The sequence below is a fragment of the Ischnura elegans genome, chromosome 4, assembly GCF_921293095.1.
Source record: "Ischnura elegans chromosome 4, ioIscEleg1.1, whole genome shotgun sequence".
Lineage (NCBI taxonomy): Eukaryota > Metazoa > Arthropoda > Insecta > Odonata > Coenagrionidae > Ischnura > Ischnura elegans.
The window spans coordinates 36,761,463-36,784,292 of record NC_060249.1 but is presented as its reverse complement, the minus strand read 5'-3'; positions in this window follow the sequence as shown (position 1 = coordinate 36,784,292).

Genomic DNA, 22,830 nt, shown 5'->3' with positions numbered 1-22,830 from the left:
TGTGATAAATGGGGAAGAAGTGTGAAATCACAAATGATTGATGGTTTACAATTGCCAATAATCGATCTTCGGGATGACATCAAAATAAAACATCTACCTTCCAACACAAAAAATTTCTAATTTCTAAAAGGAAGGGAGAAATACAAGAACGATTATTGAAAATACATGATTAGATTCAAAATCCATCAAAAAGTTAACAACTCACATTTTATGAGAGGTAATTTAATGGAAATGGCAGGTTTACATGGATAATGACACTCCCTTTTTAACAACCACTCGAGCTTATCACAGCCTCCTGCATTAAAATTTCTCCTTCAGTTTGTCATTGGCCCTATTACTCATATCTACTTTGTATCCACGAGCCAGCCATAAAAAAATAATAGTCATATAAGATTTAAGTACGTAAAATCAACGACAGAAATGGCGTTGAATTACTATGACTTCACTTAGATTAACGATCGTATCTAATGCGATATAATTTCCACAGTTTCCCTGCACATTTACAAGGTATGATATATTTGCTTTTTATACAGCGAAAAAGAGTTTTTCAATGTATCAGAATCGCTGATTTTATAAATAAAATTCTATATCCCTCTTTTTAATGCTATCTTGTGCCTATTTTATCTTCGTGTTTCGTCGAAATGCAGTTATTCAGTTAGTGAAAAGATATTCCTCTCTTACGAAATAAAAATTAGTACGACAGTAATGATAATAACGAACAGTAATGTGGGATGTAACTGCGTAGGTTTCCGCGGTGTCGAGGTTCCAAAATATCCATTCTTTCGGTCGTTCGGTCATTCGTCGGTTGTTTCTTGATGACAACAGTTTCGCTGGTACGCGCTCGATATTTTGAGTAATGTGAAATATTTTTGCAGTTTTTCTCATGTTTTTGGGAGGACGTTTTTCAATGAGCTCATTTAAGCACAAACCTCAGATTGACTTATTTTGGAACGATTAATTGGGAGAACCCAAAACTCTTGAGCGGGTGCATGAACTGAAACAACCACTATGTGAAGAAAGAAAGCTTAGGCCCCGATTCGTTCCATAATCCTGAACGCATGTTCTTCGATAAAGGGATGACTGGTATATCATGTTCTTTTCCACTTCACTTTGAGTTACTGTCCATTAAGATTCAATGATATTACCGTTAATATACTCCGACCGAACAAGTTTCGCCAGCCGTCGAATACAATCCATCTGGCTCGTCTTTTTCCCCGCGATGCACCCCATATTGCTTTCCGACCTCCCTGTCTTCCACACGTCTCCTGACCCTCTCCCGTGGGTGCTCCATTAGAATTCAATCAACGGATCCGCTACGCAAAACCGCAAGCCGGAGAGAGGGAGAGTATATAAAGAGCCGCCGAGGGTTGAAAAAATCTCCGCTCTAAATAAGGGCTTAGCGAAATGAAGCCGTTAAAGATTTATCGACGAAAAAGATGCAAGAGTTGTTCAGATGCTATCAGCACGCAAGCTTGAGACACCGGGAGCTGCTCGCCGGTTACTGACTTCAAATCTGGAAGGCTTATAGAATGGGAAAAAAACATAATGAGCGTCAACTCGCTAGTATTCATATGTTGGCTTCCTAAGCGGTATCCACGGGCTTAACAGGACTGGTATTCCTTCTTCACACTGGATTCTTCGCACCGTCGCATAGTCGGCATATTCCTTTCAAATACCATATCCAGTGTGCTTAACTTGCTTACATCTGAGCGTACTGTTCATTGAAAAGGGGGAAAAGGTCTTACACCGCTATCATAGGATTGAAATGTATGAAACGTAGAATTAATCATTAAATAGTGATTGGTAGTAATAACTCAGAATACAACTGGGTGAGATTTGTTATTAAGCTCTTAAATGGATGAATAAATGAAATGAAGTTAATACATGATAATTATGTAATTAAAATAATGAAATGAAATAAGTAAATAAATGAAAATAAACATTTTTTAAAGGTATTTACGGCAACAACTAAACATTCCCAACGTTTTTTTAAATCATAATTTCACAAGATAAATACTGAGAAGGGACCCCAAGGGTTTTTTTTTTGCTGTTTAATGAGTCTAGCGTCCCGACTATTCTTCGCTTGAAGGAAAAATAAGAACGACACCAATAGAGCCAGGGATATGGATTTCACATCAATAAACTTTCACAGTCACTTCCCTATTTTAGCTAAATAATCAACTTCATGATTCACGGATCATTGTTCAGTTTGGTTCCTTTGCGTGATTAAAATTTAAAGCCCGGTCAATTACCGGGTATTCCCATCCAAAATTTGTCACTTACCTATTGAATCCGTTTCCATTACAACAAGATCGAATAGAGCCAATTTAATTAACGAAGTGATCCCAAATAGATCCTTAAGCAACGCCAATTTCAATGAATTAACTAGGTTACAAGTTTCTCTCTATCAATGAAGTGGCATTTTCAATTATTTTAGTACATTTGCAGCTGTTTAGGTATATTTGGTATTTTCAATATGGTTTTGGATATTCATTCATCACGTTTCACAGAAATTATTTTCAAGAATCGATTGAGTTTAAATTTTTGCATAAACAAGTTAAATTTTCTTAAAAATTTAGCATAAAAAGCTAGCTTTTAATTTTTCATTCATGGCTTATTAAATATATTACAAAACCGGTATAATAATGGTGCAGCTATCAGAAGCAGCAGCATAGAAATTATTATATTGATTTTTTGACCACCTAATTCAGGGAGCTAAAGAGTTCTCTTAGAGCTTATTCATTTGAATAGTTTTAAAACACAAAACATCAGATGTAGGAAAACTCTCCAAGCCACTAATACTCATAGTAACATTATTAGGTACCCTTGCAAAGCAAATGGTGAGCCAATAAGACCCTTGTGCATTGTGGCCGTTCCCAACAGCAAAGGTAAACTTGAATCCAAATAGAGTACCAACGGTATCAGCAACCCACACGTTAACAGCTCCAGCATGATTGGCCTTCAACACTGTACAATCTTCTTCTATCCTATTACTGTATAATCACTGTATACAATTACTGTACAATAACTTCGATCCTATTACTGTACAATCCTTTATGATTTTCTCCACGGATCTCCGAGGAGCCCCCCTTCGTACAGAACGATACTTAGGCATGTTGTACCAACACTGACGTCACAAATGACATTCATCTCTCTCAGAGAAAGAGGCCACAGAAAGAAAACAAACTCAGTGCTGAAAAACTATAATATCTATATGTCATCGCAATATAGAGTGTCTTAATTGTACACTAACATCGTAGTAATTATCTGAAGAAAGAAGTATGATAATTGGCTATATGTTTGTGGAACTCTTTTACTATGCTTAGTGAATTATTTTATACTGTATTAATTAAAGTTTTTACTATATTAATTAATTTACTATATCAATTAAAGTTGATCCTTTGAAAACGTGGAATTTCCGAAATATTTTTTGATATCTATAAAACAGACTGAGAGAAATGTAACCAACAATGGCAGACACTCCTTCTAATGACACCGAATTTCTTACGAATAGGTTATTTCGACCTCATGAAAACGGATGCAGCTAAAGGGATCTAAAGCTTGTTAAAATCCCTTGCTGATTGAGCCGTTTGCCCATATCCTTTGGCTCTCATCCAATGCATGAGATACGCTTATATAGCTTTCCACTCTCCGGAAGAGTAGGTACATGGCGAACATATGGATTAGAAAGGCTTTATTCGATCCTCTCATTGCACTAAATCTCTCATTACCTCTTCGTTAATGCTACATTCATTCTACTTCAAATGCTTTCGCCTCGATTCCCCTCAAGGAACGGATCCACTAAGAAACCCTGGAGCAGTGGTCGTGATCAAGAATACGCCTTTGATTACCGTCCATATATCAGCGCATGGGTGTATAGGGTAACTGAGGATAATTTACTACCACGTTCAGATTGTACACTGGTAGATTAATACCAACTGCAAGGGTACAAATGGATTTCTTCATCGACCCCCCTTAAAAAAATTGGGAACCGCTAGTGAGTGTACGTGAATAGAGAATGATTTTGACGCGTAACGCATAAAATGGAACGTTTATTACTGCCTATTAGACTCACTCCCATCAACTGTAGTCACGCTATATTTATTTTTCCATCTCTTGGTGGAAATGGGGTCATGCCAAACCTGGTTTTTTGCTTTTCTGGTCATTTATAGTACCAGAAGAGTTACGCTATCGCTAGCGAAATCTTTGTTCTGATACACAAGTATGGTGGAAAGCACAATTGAAGCATCAGCATGTTTTCGCCTCGACTCCCCTCAAGGAATGGATCCACTAAGAAAATCTGGAGCTATCTGCCTCTATCCATCTATCTAGCTAGGAGCTCACGATTAATAAATTTGTTCATTTATATTTGTTACCGTCGAAGAAAATAGGAAAGCAAAACAGAGAAAAAAATACTTTACCCGCTAGAATATGTGCAAATAGTTAAATCAAAACTTGAAGCTTGTACGTGGTGGAAGGGCTCCATTTAAGGAATGAAAGACACTTGTTACTTGCACAATTTATTTCAAAATTACTACCAGTTTCGGCTGTTACGCTGTTATCGAGCACATAAAGCTTTTTGATAAATAAAATATATTTATGTATCTATATACTAAATAAACAAATAAAATTTATGAACTTGATAATAGCGTACCTGCCGAAACCGGTAGTAATTTTTTAAAAACAGTGGAAGTAACATAGAGTCATTCATTACTAATATACACGAGCACAATGCCTGACTAACAGAGCCTATCCGGCTGTATTTATTTTGCCATTGCAATAGCTTCCGTTTGAGCACTTATTTGTGGCAAAGAGCCACCATAAAATAATTTTTTCAGTAACCTCCATTCATAAAAATACAATCAGCTAATTACAGGTTTACTAACGCCATTATAAAACTTGGTGCTTTCATAACCCGCTGGAACACAGTGCATTTCATCCGTTAGGCGCTTGAAGACATCGCAGATGTTATCATCGGAGTGTGAACGCATACATGATTTGTTGGATCGTACCAACGAAAATAACGGAAACGGGGCATTTCCGTGTAAAGGAATCGATGACCATCCATTTTTCATCGTCGATATCTGTAAGAATTTATGCCTGGTAAATGGACCAAAAATGAAAAACGCAGCATTTTAACCATCAAAATTGATTAAAAGTGTGTAAGACGTGATTCATTCATCTGTTGAACTACCAAAATTGGCATGAGAAAAAATTGATACGTGAATGGATGTAATGTATGCCGAAACCGGTAAGAATATGGGCATACAAGGATCATTTGCGATGTGTTTCTGATTAGATTGATCAGTAAAAGTTCTTCACTCCGACGTTACATTGACTCCAGCGCAGGGAAAGAAGTTGGTCATCACATACGCAAATGTCTTCATGCACATTAAATGGTCACGTTCTCTCTTTCACGCTTCCAATTCCAGCCTGCATCACGTTCTGGAATTACTTTCATCAGTTCAGAATCACGCTCTCTATGTTTTTGTCAGTGCACTAAGTAACGTGTGTGAAGTGGCAATCACATTACGGAGAAAGGGTCTGATTAGAAAAGTAAAAAACAATGCTTCCCTGTCTCATGATTAATGAATTTGTTCAATTATATTCTTTAAGGTGAAAGATGGTAGCCTACTTTGCCAATATAATCTTAATCAGCATTATGCCCATCAATAAGCTATAATATTTTCCCAGACAGTGAAAATATGATAATACTCCTACCATTCTAACAAAAAAAATTGCATCTAAATAAATGAATCGGACTAATTAGTTTGTATTTATTTTATTTTTTTATTTTTTATTTTATTCTCAAACCACCGGATACAGCTCTTATTGGCCATTTTACACCGGGGTGTTCAACAAATGTAACTAGTAAACGTACACAAACAACCATGCCCTGGACCGGGGAAACCTACCCAGGCGGGACTCGAACCCGCGACCTCTCTTTTGGCAGGCGAGAACGTTACCCCGCCGCCACCGAGAAATTCAGATACCATATTCTTGAATTTTTATTGTATTTAACCATTGAAAATTTTATTCTTCAAATGAAATAAAGAAGTTCAGTATCTCTGAACTCGGCACCTAATCTTCTTTCGACTAAAGACATCTTATTTCTATTTAAATTCAAAAGTGAAATTTAAAAACTACCCAGTGTTGTGATAAAATTAAAATAAATAATAATGATGAATATTTAAAATATGCCGCGTTTCCGACAATGACTTACCTTCCAGCTTATTTTGTGTTGCTGAGCATTTTTTCTGGTTCTTTCGTATTTTTGAGCTAGCTAGAGCTAACATTAACTAATCAAAATAAGTTGAGAGTACAAAAATCTCAGCAAGGGTCGCTATTTCCTTCGGTAACTCGAGTTAACGAGCGCTTTTATAAGTGAAATAAACTCTTTGGACTAGTCTATAAATCTATTAATCAGACGAGATATCACCAGCTGTTGAATCCCATCGAACTACAGTTATGTGAAGTGAAAGTGAATTATTCCACACTCAGTCTTCGATCTTTTCTGAATTTTACGTTGACCTTTGAGTTGAGCCGAAAATAAATTTTCCAATTTTAACTTCCGACCTAAATTTGCTGCATGAAATAGTACATACAAATACGATCCATGTACCGTGAAGTGTTACCATATTTGGCACGAGTCCCCTCTTCCTTTCACTTCCATTGCAAACGCCATTCCCGAATTATCGGCATCAAAGGGACAGAGAGACGATTTTCCCACGAGGAGACCCGTTAGGAAAATTATCATAAATTCGACATTGAGCGAGTGGCGAGCCCCGCCTCGCTAAATGCACCCATCATCCCATATATATTGTCTCCCTTCGCGAAGGCTCCACCCTTTGCGAAGGCTGCATTAGTCCCTCACCCTTTTGCGTATATAGGTCTTTGGGATAACGCCCTATGTCGACCGCTATATTCGATGATGTGGTGATAATTCTCTTCAATGTCGAGGTGCCTTTCGTGCATATAGCTCTCTAGTGATGTCAATGGTATTCGTGAATCCAATAGTAGCCGATGATGGCAGCACTGGAGATGGGATCGGGAGCAAATGGCTCAATGTGCCAGTGGCGCAGCGAGGGGGGGTTTGGGGAATAACCCCCCCAGAGCTGAGAGAAACTTTTAAGTTTAATCCATTTTAATTAATTTGATTAATGTACTTATAGAAGAGTGTAAGGATTAATAAAATATTCCTCAGGAAGCCATAAAACTCGCCATTTTGAACCATTTATCTTAAAAATTTACTGGGGGAGGGCCCCCGCACCTCCCGCTTATTCTAGCGGGGATACTACACACCTCAGGTCTAGATGCGCCTAAAATCCCCCCTAGACTTAGTTCCTAGCTACGTCCCTGCAATGTGCTACGTACTACGTGTTGGCGACCGGTGTTTTTCATTAAAATTTTAAATTAACGGCGTCGATAATTTTGGTCTTGTAAAAATGCATTGATGATGGTTAGCAACCTTAGACTAAAGGAAAAAAATAGTTCAATTCCGATCAAGTAATTAACTAAATTGGATATAAATGATAGATCGACTGCTGGAGCACCTGTTAACAGGCATGTGCACCAGACTGGTAAATTCAATGGTTAACCACATGAAGTTAAATGCGATATTTTCAGCGAAGGATGCCGGCTTCTATGATGTGACTAATGAAACAGCCCGTACAATGCTGGCTGGGGAAGTTGTGATCATGTTATTGATGTCCACGGACCATCCCAGAAAGTTCGCGCATGCCAAGTAGTACTTAGACGTAACTTATGCTATTAACAATCTATTTCATCCCAAATTAATTCAAGCCATCTCATAAAAAATTGATAAAATTAATCATAATCCTCACGGACATCGTCAAGAAAACCGTATGTGCTCAAACGGCTTCATTCATGTTATCACCTTCAGGGAGCTTTGATTTTTAGCCGCCAAGTGCCACACAATATTTATATCACGAGTTGCAAAAGGAGGCTTTATAAGTAAGAGCCACATGCGTATACGACCGGGAAAATTCGGAGGTTAGCAATAATTCGGTGGAAAATAAAAATAAAATATTTAGTAGTTAACATTGAATGGATATATTTTTTGCACACGGACCAGGCTTTGTAAGATATATGCATCTTCAATTGAATAATCATGACTGCATTCGTAATTATAGGAAATCGTGTGCCGAGGGAAGGGATTATGGGGATTATGAGTAAATACGGTTGCATTATGGATGCAATTTTTTTCATTTTAAAGCAATGAGAATTTGACTGAATGACGCAGACTTTTCTTCGTCGTCACTTCCCTATCATCTACCAAATTATTTTAATTAATTAAATTTTTATTTAGATCGAACGATCCCATTATTACGCCTAATGACAGGACCTATTCAAAAAGTCCTGTTGTGAGGAATGGTGCTCCACAGTTCCTTTTATTCTCCTATTTTTCGGCCTCTATTTTCGCACGCTATCCCTCCATTTGATTTTCAGCGCCCACCGCTAGGGTCATGCACATTTATCATATATTGCTTAAACCTTTTAGATAAAATGCCGGCACAGTAGATCTTCGCTTTACAGTGGATCCACGATGGATTCAGCAAACAATCTGAGCTAATTTTGCACGCGCTTCTTGATTCTAATTTCGCCGATTTTGTTTTCACTCGCGCATTATGCCATCAGTTATTATTTAATTACAAGACTTATTTGTCAACAAATCAATTTGTAACGAAGAAACATTTAGATGCACTGCCATTGTTCTAACTGCCGACTATGGGCGCACATATTGAAATTTATTAACTATGTAAACAAATTGTTTGGGGCGACAAATTCGAAAAATAGAAAAGATAAACTGTAAGTAATTTTGTTTTCATTTACACCATTTCCAAAACCGCCAAATTCTTTTAATATAACCATAGAGTAAGTAATATACTTACTCTATGATATAACCTACTAATGTGGCTTATGTGGATATGATTTTGGCCATAGTCTTGTTCGATAGCAAGTAAGTACTTACTCGTCTTCCATTCCAAAGTTCGTGTCCTCCCCGTGCGCTTTATATTTATCTCTTCCCACGAAAGATACCGTTTCTCCTGCTTATAACCCGAGAACGTTCCCCGTCTCTTCGGGAGCCTTTTTCTTTCGGCTCCCGAGAGCATTGTGAAGGGATGGGGACCCGCACCGCGGGCGCGAAGATCTCTCATCGCCGCGTGTCGGTGGGGTGGAATGCCGCCGTCAAGTCGGGTTTTATTCGCGGGGATACGGCATGGCTGGAGATGAAGCGGCGGCTCCGAGTCTTCTTCCCCCTTCCTCAACCTCCCTCTCCCTCGACAGCACAACTCCCGGAAGCCGCATCTTCAGCCCCGGGGGCTGCTTGCTTCGTAGGCGGAGAAAGTGGGCAAGACTAGTCTGCCGGTCCACGTCACTCCTCCGAGAGGTTTTCGCGATGCATCGATTAGGGACGCTCCATGCCGTATCACGGCGAGATATCGAGTGTCAAGGGAACTTGCGATGCGCCGAGCGCGATAGCACGCTCGTGCTGCTCCTGGAAATCGTATTCCCGAGCCGTGGGATTTGGGTGGTCCACGGTTCTAACCTCATTCGCGTCGGACGGTTTCATTTTTGTCCGAGTGAATTTCTCTTCAAGAATTCCTGGAACGAGATTCTGCCACAAATGATAGTTGGGCGAATAAATATTTTCATAGATATGTGATAGGTCGAAACACGTATCATCATTACTGGTCAACAATCCTAGGATTGGTTTGACACAGCTCTCCACTCGATTCTCGTATATGCTAATCTTTTCACACCTACGTATTTCTTCTCTTTCACATCTTTCTTTAATTGTTCCATATATTTTGTTCGAGGTTTTCCTTTTCCGTTCTTTCCATCCACTTGTCCTTCGACGATTGTCTCAACCCACTGCGCCACCATCGCTCCTTGCCACACGTATATCGAGAAGAAAACAGATAACATTAGCGAAAGATAACATTAGCGTTGACGATAATTTCCCAGCTTTCGGAGTTATCCACTGGCGTGTAGTCATCTGAGAGGTAGAAATAAAAGCTAAAAGATCTTCAAATGCCAATACATTTATTTTAATTAGTTCATAAACTGCGGTAGAATTGTTAACCATTGAAGCTACGCTGAGGTGAAAACCGGAACATGGATTTAAAAAAAACATAAGTATGTGGTATTACGGTGTTTTTGTTTCTTTCTCCGAGTTTTATAGAAATGAGATGGTGAGAGAATATTCGTGGTAGAGTATAAAGAAAATATTAACGGATAGTGTGATATGGAGTGTGGCACTGTTTGGGGCCGACACATGGTCTCTGAGGAAGGTTTGTCACAATACTAGGCGTTCAAGATCTTGGATTAGGAGGATGGACGGAGATAAGTGAGATGGATGGGAACGATGAATCAGTGGGCATGGAATATGAGGAGAAGATTCTGTAAGAGGAGATTCAGTGATTTGAGCTGAAGTTATATAAAAAGGGGATACCGAAAAGCCTATTTGAATGAATGAATGTAAGCGAGGAAGGGGAAGAATGGGGGCAGGTCGAGTTGGCTTCCTTGAATTATGTAATCTATCCTCAGATTTCCGTAATTGCATTAATATCTGGTGAAATTTTAGGTCTCCGCAGACGTCAGAATCATAAGAGTAGTAACACGCAGTAATTTCACCGCCATTACAGCTCAACTTTTGCTCAATATTTGTCAATAAAAGATTTTTGAAGAAATTTGAGCAATTTTAATCGTTTTGATATTTATTCAGGATTAATTTTTATCCTCGTATACTAATATAAAATTTATTTTTCTTGAATTTTTTTTATTGCTCACAAATTATCGTCGTTATTTTCCAAAAGCCGAAAATGCCAATCATTTGAATGGTCACGAAGGAAAAGACATAATGTATTCTATAGGTGAAATCACTAAAAGAGAAAACTTCCTTCCTGTACAAGGACGACTGCGATTACAATTGGCTGCCCGTTAAAATTAATTGAAGATTAGATATGCAATCTGCTTCTATTCATTCAATCTAATCTAACGATTGACTGAATATTTATTTCGGCATTATAACGGTATTATATTCAGTAAAATAGGATAGCTCCTCTGCACAAAAGCTCAACAATCGCCCACCGAATCAAATCCGCTCATCTAGAACTACTAAGGCTACCAGATGAGCGGATTTGATTCGATGGGCAATTGTTGAGCGCTTGTGCAGTGGAGGTATCGAATACATGCGCTCAAATCGAACATTGGTGAAATTAGGGAAAGAAAGGACAGTGGCGTAAATATGGAGGAGATGAGGGGGATAGATCCCCCCCAAAAGCCTTAGAGAAATAAAAAAAATATTTTAAACTATTGTTTAGCTTTGACATATAATTACTGAATTTACTCAAAGCGAAATTGTAAGTGCCAAAATGATGTAAAATGTATTTCCAGGCATGAAAATTTTCACACAAATTTTCCCGGACCCCCTGTTGCTCGGATAGGGGCCTCACCCCCTGACCCACCCATTCCCCCCTAAGCATATTCCTTGTTACGCCACTGAGGAAGGATATGCTACGGCTACCAAAAACTGGGCGATTTGTGATTGGTAGTAGTGTAATCATAAACATGGATATACATCGGCAATTATTTTGTGTGGGTAAACCTTAAAAGAGCATTTGGAAAAAGTTGGATTTTTCATTGCAAATATTTTGTAAAAGTTACTTTTACAAGAATATACGGAAAAAATGAAGTTGATGTGAATCGTTTCGGAAGTTTTCAAATTTTCCAAAACCCAGCTAAACAGATAATCATCAATAGAATATTCATCAAAATTACGTAAATGAGTGTTCTGTTAAAAACAGCTACAATAAATACAATGATAAGATATGATTTTTGTAAACCTTACGTGGTGCATAAATGTTTGAAAATATGCTAAGTAAATATTCAGACATTATTTTATTCCTCTTTGAGCAAAGTGTTACATTAATAATCCGCTCTCCTTTCGCGCAACCTCTTTCCTAGTAGTTCAGAATTACCTCATTCATTTAAGCACTATCCTGTCACCTTGACTTACAGTTATCTTTTGAAAAAGTTGATTCTCCTTTTTGGTAATATTCTGTCTCCTCTTCCCCGTCCGTCTATAATATATTTTCTACTATTGACTTCACTCTCGTATCAATTTCTTGCAACCAATTTACAATATTTTTACAATTAGGCTCCCTATCTACACCATTGAACGCGGTTCATCATGTCAAACCCAATCTTTCCTTTCAAGAAAGCAAGAACCATGGATGGTAATTGAAACGAAATGTCGTATCAACCCGGAGAGAAATGAAAATACGAGGCGTAGGTTTAGTTTCGTTCCCGCGCGAAATTGAAATCACCAGTGAGTTTAGTTTCGACCTCGGACGAAACTTAACTCCCGGGAACGAAACTAAAGTAATCGAAACTCAGATGCTCATTGTTAAGTTTCTATCCCTGAATTTTTATGGAGGGGTATAAGCGGAAATAGTTTCGTTCCATTGCGTTTGACATACGTGTAGAGAGGTTAAAACATTGAGCTTAAAAATCGATTGGCCAGTTTGCGTTCACCGTTCTCCTGTTTGTGGTTCAAATATGAGCGCTTCATACATCTAATGACGGTAGGCCGAACCTCTACTTCATTCAAACATACTTCTTATTCGGTGCGTGAGTCGAAGGTGAAGCACATGGTCCCTCCGGTGCGACGCATAATATGTGTTTCGTTTCGTCCCAGAGGTTTCATTAAGTTTTGATCCGAAGTAGTTTTTACTCCGATTTCGTTTCGACCCTGATTTTAGCTCCCCGGTTTTAATTCTTTCTGTTATATGCGAAAAATCCACAGAGGAAAAATCATTCGCTCTGACCGGGATTCGAACCCGGATTCCTCGATTTTCGGGTTCGAATCCAAATCAAGGCGAATAATTTTTCCTCTGTGGATTTTTCGCACAAATTGTGCATTGCGGGTGACTCCGTAAAAGTTATCACCGCGGCTAGTCCCGGTATACTTAAATACTCGTCCGACCGCACCTTGAATATGCAGCGAGCGTATGGGATCCGGTGCAGAAAGACTTAATCCGCGAACTGAATAAAATACAAAGGAAGGCTGCGCGTTTCGTCAAAAACTGCTACGGGCGTAGAGACAGTGTTACCCAGATGTTAAGCGAATTAGGCTGGGAGCCGTTGGAGACTCGGAGGCTGCGCGCTAGGCTTAGATTGCTTGAACAATTGAGAATGGATATCTTTAAGAGAGACTCAGAGAACATATTATTAGAGCCACACTATATCTCCAGGTCCGATAGAAGCGATAAATTAAGAGAGATGTTTTGCCGAACGGATAGATATGGGAATTCGTTTTTCTCCCGAACCATAAAGGACTTTAATAAACGCTAGTCCCAACCTCGTTGGAGCACTTCTTTTTTTTTATAGTTGTAAACGGCTGGTGCCCTAACATCCCCTGCCACACGCCTTTTAGGCGGCTCGCGGGGTATTATGTAGATGTAGATGAATACTTTCTGTTATATTTCTACATTTCGCTCCCGGGAACGAAAATATTGAAATTTTACTGGTTTCGAATTTCGTTTAGTTTTGATTGCCATTCTTGGCAAGAACACCCTACACCTAAAAAAATGCCCCTTTCACAAGTGATATTCTCTCTTAGCCACTGCGCCTGTGAGAAAAAAAATCGGGTAATTTAATTCGTAAAAATCCATCATGATCGGCAATATAAAGTAATTAGTGAGCGAGGTCATCTCGGTGGAGAAGTGTGTTTCGAGCTCAGAGATTAAGAATACGGAAATATTGTTGGCAGTTTGAGTAACTGGTGAAGATGTTCCGAGGAATTTGGTGAAAGGAGCTCAAGAAAGAAATTAATCGGGGGAAGTTTCGGTCACTGTATTTTTCCCACTTTGCAGGAGTGTAATCGCAGTGAAAGGAGGTGAGACGCCGATAATTACCCCGGATGACCCGCGCGAGAACATCTCTCACAGGAGTGTGAAGGGGACGTAAAGAGGTTGAGCGATTGTGAAGAGCTGAATCAAACCAGTCTCGGGATTGATGACCGCTGATGATGACCGATGATTACAAGCTGGTATATGGCCGAATGATTACCAATGTATCCGAAGGGAGAATCCGCTATAAGGTTTTTTTAAAATTCTTCGGTGGCTATGTCAGAGGGTCTTTCAGAGGGTCCCGTTCCCTTTCTTGGTGAAATATTTTTAATAAATTATACCATGCATGGAATTAAGTGTATTTGGGGCACTTTGTAAATTTTGATATGATAGAACTGTCCCATTCTATAGGGGTAATTACTGCTGAACGATGCTAATTTTCATGGAGAGATAAAATGTTGAGTATTATTTTCCGCCAGTTTTTCATTATCAAGTCTCACTTCTCTGAGATAAATTTGTCAGTACTATGAACTATTTCCACATAAAACTAAAGGAGCAGAACTACCTTTTTGCACTCCGTATTCTTTAAGTATCCTCAGGCGGCGGAGATGTGTGTTGAGGTTCAAAGATAAATCTTGCAAAAAGGCCATGTTGGACTAGTACTGAATATGCGTGAGGAGATTTGGTGAAATTCGAAAAAGAAAAATAATCTCGTGAAGTTTGGATCTGTATTTTCCCTTAAACGTTGGCGTTGTAGCAGGAAAGACTGTCATCCGAATAAGCATGGAAACAAGGGTCTCAGAAGACCTACTTCTTCATATTTGATTTGATTTCCAAACCACTGAATACAGCTCTCATAGGCCATTTTATATCGGAGTATTCAACTAATTCAACAATTTCACGTAACGAACAACCATGCCCAGGATGGAGGAAACTTACCCAGGCGGGATTCGAACCCGCGAACTTTTGTTTGGCAGGCGAGAACTTTACCCCCGCCATCAACCCATTGAATCCTAAACTAGAAAATAGATTTAATGCGTAATGTTCCTATGCCTACTGCGCTTAACACTTAGTTATTCAATCAAACGATTCGTTTGGATTGGTGAGGGCAGAACTCACCCGAGACTAAATCACAGGCCGGAAGAACTGGCTTCACTACCTTAAATTTCTTTTAATTCACACAATGGTGGTGAGCCCTACCCTTACAAATCTAAACGAACCTATGGGTCGAATCACAAAGTGAGTGAATGCTCTTACTTCAGATTTCTAGCACAACATATTCGCCGTATCGGCGATGAGTCTGAAGTATTTCCTGGGTGTGAGAAATACATACACTTGGTTGATTTCTTCGGTGTTTCTAAATGTCTTTCGCTGGATTGCCCGATCCAACACTGGTGATATTCCTTTCTAGTTTCCCTATCAACGCCGTGAAGTATTTGAATATTCATTTACATTGAGACAGCATTGGACAAATCTTAAGGGCCTTCATTTTTGTTGCTTCCTTAATTAGCACTTTCTCCTATAATCTTTGCTCCATGCCGAGTATTCCAATCGCAGTGTAACGAATACGAAATGGAGTTTTCCAACTTTTCTTTTCTTTACTAGATTTATTCGTTGGCTAATGAAACCGGACATCTTTTTGCAATAATTCTTCATTTCTGATGAGATTACCATGAAAGGCTAAAAGAGAGAGTGACCCACTATAACTATCCAACTCTCCGAAAGCGTTTCTCGTCTGTTTAGCGAACATTACCCAGCAGTAGCACCTCGATTGCATTTACTTCTGGCTCTTATAGCAGTCATTTATTCCGACTATGCCGAAGCTATCGAGAAAGACACTAATAAGGAGAGAGACCTTACGTTTATCTATGAGTTGAGGTCTAAACCATTGCAAACCTGTTGATGGCTGTGTGCGAATACCGTTTCTGGGAGCGTTGCAAGCGTGAAAAACTTGCACTTACTATTGCAATTCCTGATTTAATTGCTAGCATAAGACATTTTTCCGGAGAATTTAAAGCCTGTTTTGTTTTTGCAAGTATAGGCCAATAGAATAGTTCAATAAGCTTGCTTTTAGCCAAGTGATGGTAGCTGTCCTCCTCTCGTTAAAACCAGATTCAGTTAACTATAATTAAATTGTTTACTCTCATGCCATATTTCGGGTATGGCGATGTACAGGGCTTATCAGAGAGTTTTACGGTGATTCTGGTTACGCATATGCAAAAAGCTGAATTAATTTTACTACTAGAGGTATTTATAGTTTTTTTGTTGAAAGTTACTCTCTTAGTGCCTAAATCCGACGGTTATATCGGATAAGCGAGAGTAAAGCTCACCTCATAATAAGCCAAAGGCGAATGAATTTCACAAATTCGGAATGTAGAGACTAGTTCATTCCCTGGGCCCCTTTGCATCACGAGACTTTTGTCTATAAAAAGTATCCTTAAATACTACCCAGGACCTTTCTATCACAATCATCTCTTGATGGCAAATTCTACCACGCTCGAAATTGTCAGAATATCATAAGAGAGAAACATATCAATTTATAACGCATGAAAAGAACTCTCGAAAACACCTTTATATTATTCTTTCCTTGTTGCTATGCTAGTTTTAACATGCGGCCCGCAGGTATGGGAGAGCTGCCGACCTCTGTTCTCCTAGCAGGTTATTCATAGTGAAATGAAAGTCAGTTGCACTTTTCACAATAATTTAATTGTTATAATTAAATATAATCCAATTTAATTAATAATATTGTGTACAAGTGCAACTACCTTTCGTTTCCATATGTCGAACTTCCAATAAATCGGTTGAACTTATTAGGAGGCTAACCATAGGCTAAGTTAAGATCTAATGAAAGGTGGTAAGTAGTTAGTAACGCTTAGTACTATATGGAATAGATCATCAATTTTATATCTTTTTGAGTTTTCGTATGACCTCTTTTTTCCATGCTATCACTTAAGCTGGATGCCTGCATCTTATGGGTTTTTCAACCCAAATCGTAATTATCTTTTGAAAAACCCTAAAGATGCTGCCATTCATTACGGTGGAATCCTTCGCACGAACTTTATCACTTAAGCTATCTGTCACTAAGTGCTTCGCTATCCCTAGTATAAGACTACTTCTAAAAGTACTTCTATATCTCTACTTAACTCCAATGATAAGATATTAATAAAATTATTATATATAGGTCCACTACACCACTCTTACCAGTTGTAAAACTCATTCCTTTTCTTTACACTCATGTCTTCAGCATTTTTTTGGAAATCTCTTACATCATATGAACCCCAGAATATATCTGTATATTATTTTCTTAGCTCAGAAGGCTTCGCAGACTTAGGCTCTAGTTTTATTAAATAGGAATTTCCAAATTAAATACTGATTCCTATCAGAAAATATCATAAATGCAGGCGAGACAAGCTGCTGATGGCAAGATAAGTAAGGCAACTGTATCCAAAATATGCTTTTGGGGTTTTAGGGTTGTTTGGCACGAAGTCATTTGTTGGAGCTAATAAGAGAATCTATTAATACCGCTATGAACCACAGGTAATTGCGAATTCGTTCGATTGAAAGGTAAGATAGCTACTGTATTCGCGAAAAGGCGCGAATATGCCCATTAAAATGTAATGAGTACACATCAGAGTGAAGTGATATAACTTGGGTCATGGAAAGCGAAGCCATGATCTTATTTTTGTAAAACGCGATACGGAGAGGGCCTTACGTAAAGTCAGTTCCACGTTTGAACTAGTTAATTCGCGCCACTCAAGAGAGCAGACTCCGTTTATGTATTCCAATCCATAGAATCTGGGGCGCATATTCATGTCGGTCGTACTGTGTCAGAGTATAATTTGAAATTTGCAGGTCACCCATGCTTTGTTATTAAAGGGTAAAAAACATTAAATAAGAAAGACAAAAAAAATTATCCATCAGAGGACACCTATTACGTCCAGGAAATTCGCTCACGCTCTTGCTAACTTATGGGAGTCTGTATATTATTTTAAGGTTACTTAGTGACGAAATAATTTTGTCCATAAGAAATTATGATATGAAGACCTTAGAAGCATGTGAAATTTTTATAATTTTAGAGATATGTGCAGATAATGGTTGGTGGGGTGTATAATATTGCTATGGCAAAGGGATAGAAGTGAATAGTAGATAAATATATAGAGTCAGGGATTCACTTGTATTCCTTTGTTACAACAAAATTGTGTAAGAAACCTGCTATTATCTGCCCATGTCTCCAAAATCATAAAAATTGCAATACAACACTTGGGCTTTTAGGGTCTTCAAATGTTTACGACTTGGAACCCAATTTTTGCTATTATCGTGGAAATCAGATACATAAAATTTAATGCTGACCAAACGCCATGGCATGGTTGAATAAAAAAATTCTTACCATTCCCAAACCATAGGAATGATTGATGAATATTCTAGGAAGCGTTCACCTTTCTTCCTTGATCGGAAGAAGAGCTTTGTAGAGAAAAATCAATGTGGATGGATGTGAACGATCCATTGTTCCGTGGTTAGCCCATGTGAAAGACGAGAGTTAATTGGAAGAAGGAAGCCAACCGTTGCCGAAGATTACAAGGCAAGAGAATTCCGGAAACTTTGAGGCATCGGACAGACACTCCAACGCAGACCCATAAATTAATTTGAATCTTACGGCAAAATTTTCTGTCACTAGAAAAAAGATGTCTAATATATTTAGTGAGTATAATAATGAGAATTTTTCTCCATCATTTTCACTATCTGTTGTGACTTTTTTTTGTAAAGATTTAGTGACCTCATGTACTTGTGATCAGGCTTGACATTAATTTTTTAATGCAGAATTAAATTTCGATACGTTTCGGATATTCTGATATTTTTACTATGCGATGATGTGTTTTCTATACGTATTGCTTTACCTTGTGGATTTATATCTTTACTTTTGTGGCATTGAATATTCGATTTAAGGTTATACTTATGCAGCTGAATTTTACGTGACGTAACCTTCATTTAGGGAATGTACTGTATGGCCTTGATTTAATTACATTTATAGGGAAAACTGTTACGAGGTATTCGATTAAATGCATGGGTTAATCGTTTATGTTGTTTCTCTCGACTCAGTTGCTCCGAATTTTTACAATAAATTATTATTATAAAAAATGGAGGTTCGCGATATTCCCTTCTGCTTCCCTCCGTTCAAAGTTATCGAATATGAATTTTCCCGAAAAAATGAACTGTACTAACGAAAATTAAATAAACATCTTATAATCATTGCTCAGTTGTAAATTTTACTTTCAGCCAGTGGTGAATTCTGGGATAAAATGAATGGTGGAGGCCGATTTTGGAGAACACATTTACGACGACTAGAATTCAGCGAGTTGGGAGTGATATTTATGATTACTTTTATTCTACACAAAAATTTTAATGTTCAAATACATTTTTGTATTAATCTTCGAGCAACGTGGGTGTGGAGCAATTAAAAAAATACGCAGTATTTGCAGAAAACCGACTATTATTTTGACGCATTTAAAGAAACTATATACTCCAACGAAGTCTGGCTCTTAATCGTAAAAAATGCAAGACTTTGGTTAGGAATATGGATGACTATAAGCATTATGGCAGCTGCAAGTTAGAATTACATGAATTAAATCTCTTACTTTTTACGGTTTCAAAACTGACACGCATGAGATTTGAACTTTGTCGCTAAACTCAACTGTTCAAGTTATCGTACGGAAGAGACAAGGCCTGATAAATGTTTTTGGTCACGCACATTGCGATAATCCATTTTTCATGGGCTTCCATTTTTTTAGTCGTCTCAAAGGCATATAAAGCGTCTGCGAAATCGAATGTTCTGTCGATAGTTTTGCTGTTACTGTATGAAGCCTTTACGTGGACTTATTTCTCTGAAGTGATTGAAATTTCCCCTACGCGTCACAAGAATTTCTTTCTACCTTTTTCAAAGTCCTGTACGAATAGATTCCAAATACAGTTGGATAGACTTATGACTAAGTATGTGATAAGAAACAGGACCCTTTGACTTTCATAGAGAAAAAGAAACACCATCAGCGTAGATATTTTGAAAAAACACTGTAACGTGATATTTTTGCGTAAAAATAAAAAAATTAATGATATAAATTTTAAATTTAAAAACTTATTTATTTCGCTGTAGTGTCTCATTTCATGTAAATAAAAAACATTGTTTCCTTATGAAACCAAAATCCACAGTTGGTAATATGCATACTAATTATACACCTCTATGCATCCGCCTACAATGGATACAAATTAACGTCAGCCAATGGTGGTCCATTCCTATTTTTTGTAGAGATTAAAACTACACTCAGAACATAAAATGTATATCTTATATAACGGGTAGTTTTCTATTCTATAGGTATACATCGCAAATAATTACACATACAAGTTCACCTTTGGTCATTGACAGTAAGCATTATCGGGATACTTGATTGATTTCTAACAGTTTTTGATTGACTCTCGACTGAAAATTGTAAATATGTAATTCTTAACGACAATGATATCTTGGCTAAAAATCAACCTTCAAACTATTTATAGAAATCGAACTTTTCTTCTTGTGAATGAGTGGTAATTTTAGTAATCATGCATAGTATTTAAAATTAAAATATAGTGTAAGTAAGGTAAGTATAAAGTAGTATAAATATAATTGTGCCATCTAACTGAAGCAGCCTCAGAATAATTTCCAGGTGAGGTTGAGGCATTCTTAAACTAACATCTTTTCGGGCGAGGATCACCTATTTTCTTCAGGAACTGCCATTGTATCCCAGAGATTGGCACTTGCCCCATTGTTCAAATATCTCACTCCAATTAATGTCAAGAAGAGTTCTACTTGCTGACGCGTCCCTTAACCCCAAATATCAAACCAACCTCTGAGTGGAAATTTTCAAGCAAGCGAGCCATTTTTCAGCTAGGGAGGCAACGGAATGTTGACATAATTTCTTGAATTTCGGGTGATCTCGGGAATGATGTAACTCAAATGCTAATTTTGAGATCTCATGAGGAAAAACTGGTGGGCAGATGACCCCGGAGCAGTTAATGAGGTCGGGGACATTTTCCCGTCGCAAGTCCGACTCCTTTCATTTGGAACGATCACATGTTTGGCGATTACGTATTTTGGGCGGATGAATCGCATCATACAGGGAGAAGAAAAATTATGCCCGACATTTTAAGCCTGGATAGCTGATGCCAGTAGGGACCAAAATTACTGACGATTTTGAGGTCGAAAATTTTGAGCCAAGCACTCCAATTGGCCTCGTGTTTGTCCTGTTAACATATTTTTTGGACAATTAATGGCTTCGAATGATTTGCCTGCATTTATCTTTGCCATTGTCTCCAGAATTAGATCACCACTAAAGATAGATACCCCCCAAAGCCTCAGAGAAATAAAAAAAATATTAAAAGCAATAGGGTGGTTTCCTATTATTTTTTTATTGCCTATATCGGAAGATTATTACTCCTGGAGTACGTATTTCACGCTATTAGATTTTTAAATGACGATATCTATTTTTAGCGATTAAATGAAAAGTGAAAATTTTCAAGCGCGCGTAAACGCGACGGGTAAGGAAATCTCTCCGTGTGACGTATTTCTGGTTCCCCCTCCCGCCTTGTGAGGTGACCTTGATCGAGGCTCTGAGCGCTGATAGGACGCAGGATGCTAGAGGGTAGCTGAGTACCTTGCTGTCTGGTAGCGCTTGGCTTAAAAAAGGTTTATTAATACCTTATCAAACGAAGAAAACTTTCCGACCTTAGCCAGTTTTAATAGGTGATTATTAAGACATGTTTCCCTGAGCTCTGCGCCTCATGCATGCATTAGTAATCTCAGACGATGTATAACTCCTATCTTCTCCTATAGAAACTAGGTCCCTGTGACGTCACGTGGAGTGGCATCGCATGGGCGCCATTCTGGCCCTTTTCAAATGAGGATAAAAATGGACCATTGCCATTCGTCTAAACCGGTATTTCTAAAACGAAATAATTTGTATATTATGAATACAGTAATTGTGGGTAACGAATCGCAATCAATGCCTTTCGGTTTCTTTGATGAAGGAAACTACCCTATTGTCTAGTTTTGAGATACAATACTTGCACCTCCTAATGTTCAATCTTTTGTGCCAAGATGATGTAAAATGTATTTTCAGGCAGGTCATTTTTCAAAAAATTTATCAGATTTTGCCTGGGAGGAGGGGTCGCCACCCCAGGCCATCTCATCCTCCCCAAGGCATATTCCTAGTTACGTCATTGCTTAGGACTTGCTCAATATCAAGTTAAATGTAAATAGGATTTCCAAGCGAGTTGAATGGCATAAAAACCAACGCAGTCGTCATATCAGGCCAATCAGAACCACCACGTGATCCCGGATTATACCATTCTAATTTTGATGATATTCGCAGAAGCTGAAAATATCTCTTATCCATTATTACTCTGAGGTTCTGTGCTATCTTCTTGTTGTGTTCCCTGTAAAATTGTCGGGTCACTACGTTGAGTGGGAGTAGGTGATCAAGGAAGTGGGGGATATAAATGAGAGACGGGAAAGCGTGCCTAATTGCGCCCCATGACCGTTCCAAGACATCAACCCGTCCATCAAACAGCTCTCGAAAAGTCGGCTGAATCTTTTCCCCGATTGAGCTGGATGTATGTTTCGACGTGGAATGGAGGCATTGGTGGAGATCTACGCAGGTTTAAATGAGGCAAGAAGAGATTGCTATGTTTACTTCAGTTAATTATACATAATATGCTTCATACAGGATTGACCACCTCCAGGGTATGTGCTCCTGATATGCCAACATGTACTGTTTCACAGTAAAACGTTGATAAATCCTACTTCATACTCTGTTCAATTAGTGAAGACTATTTTTGAGTAGGGAAATAACTGAAGCTAGATTATGGGAATGAGAAATCTTCCAAAAACTAAAGGAATTTATTATAATCCATAGCAATATATTAAAAT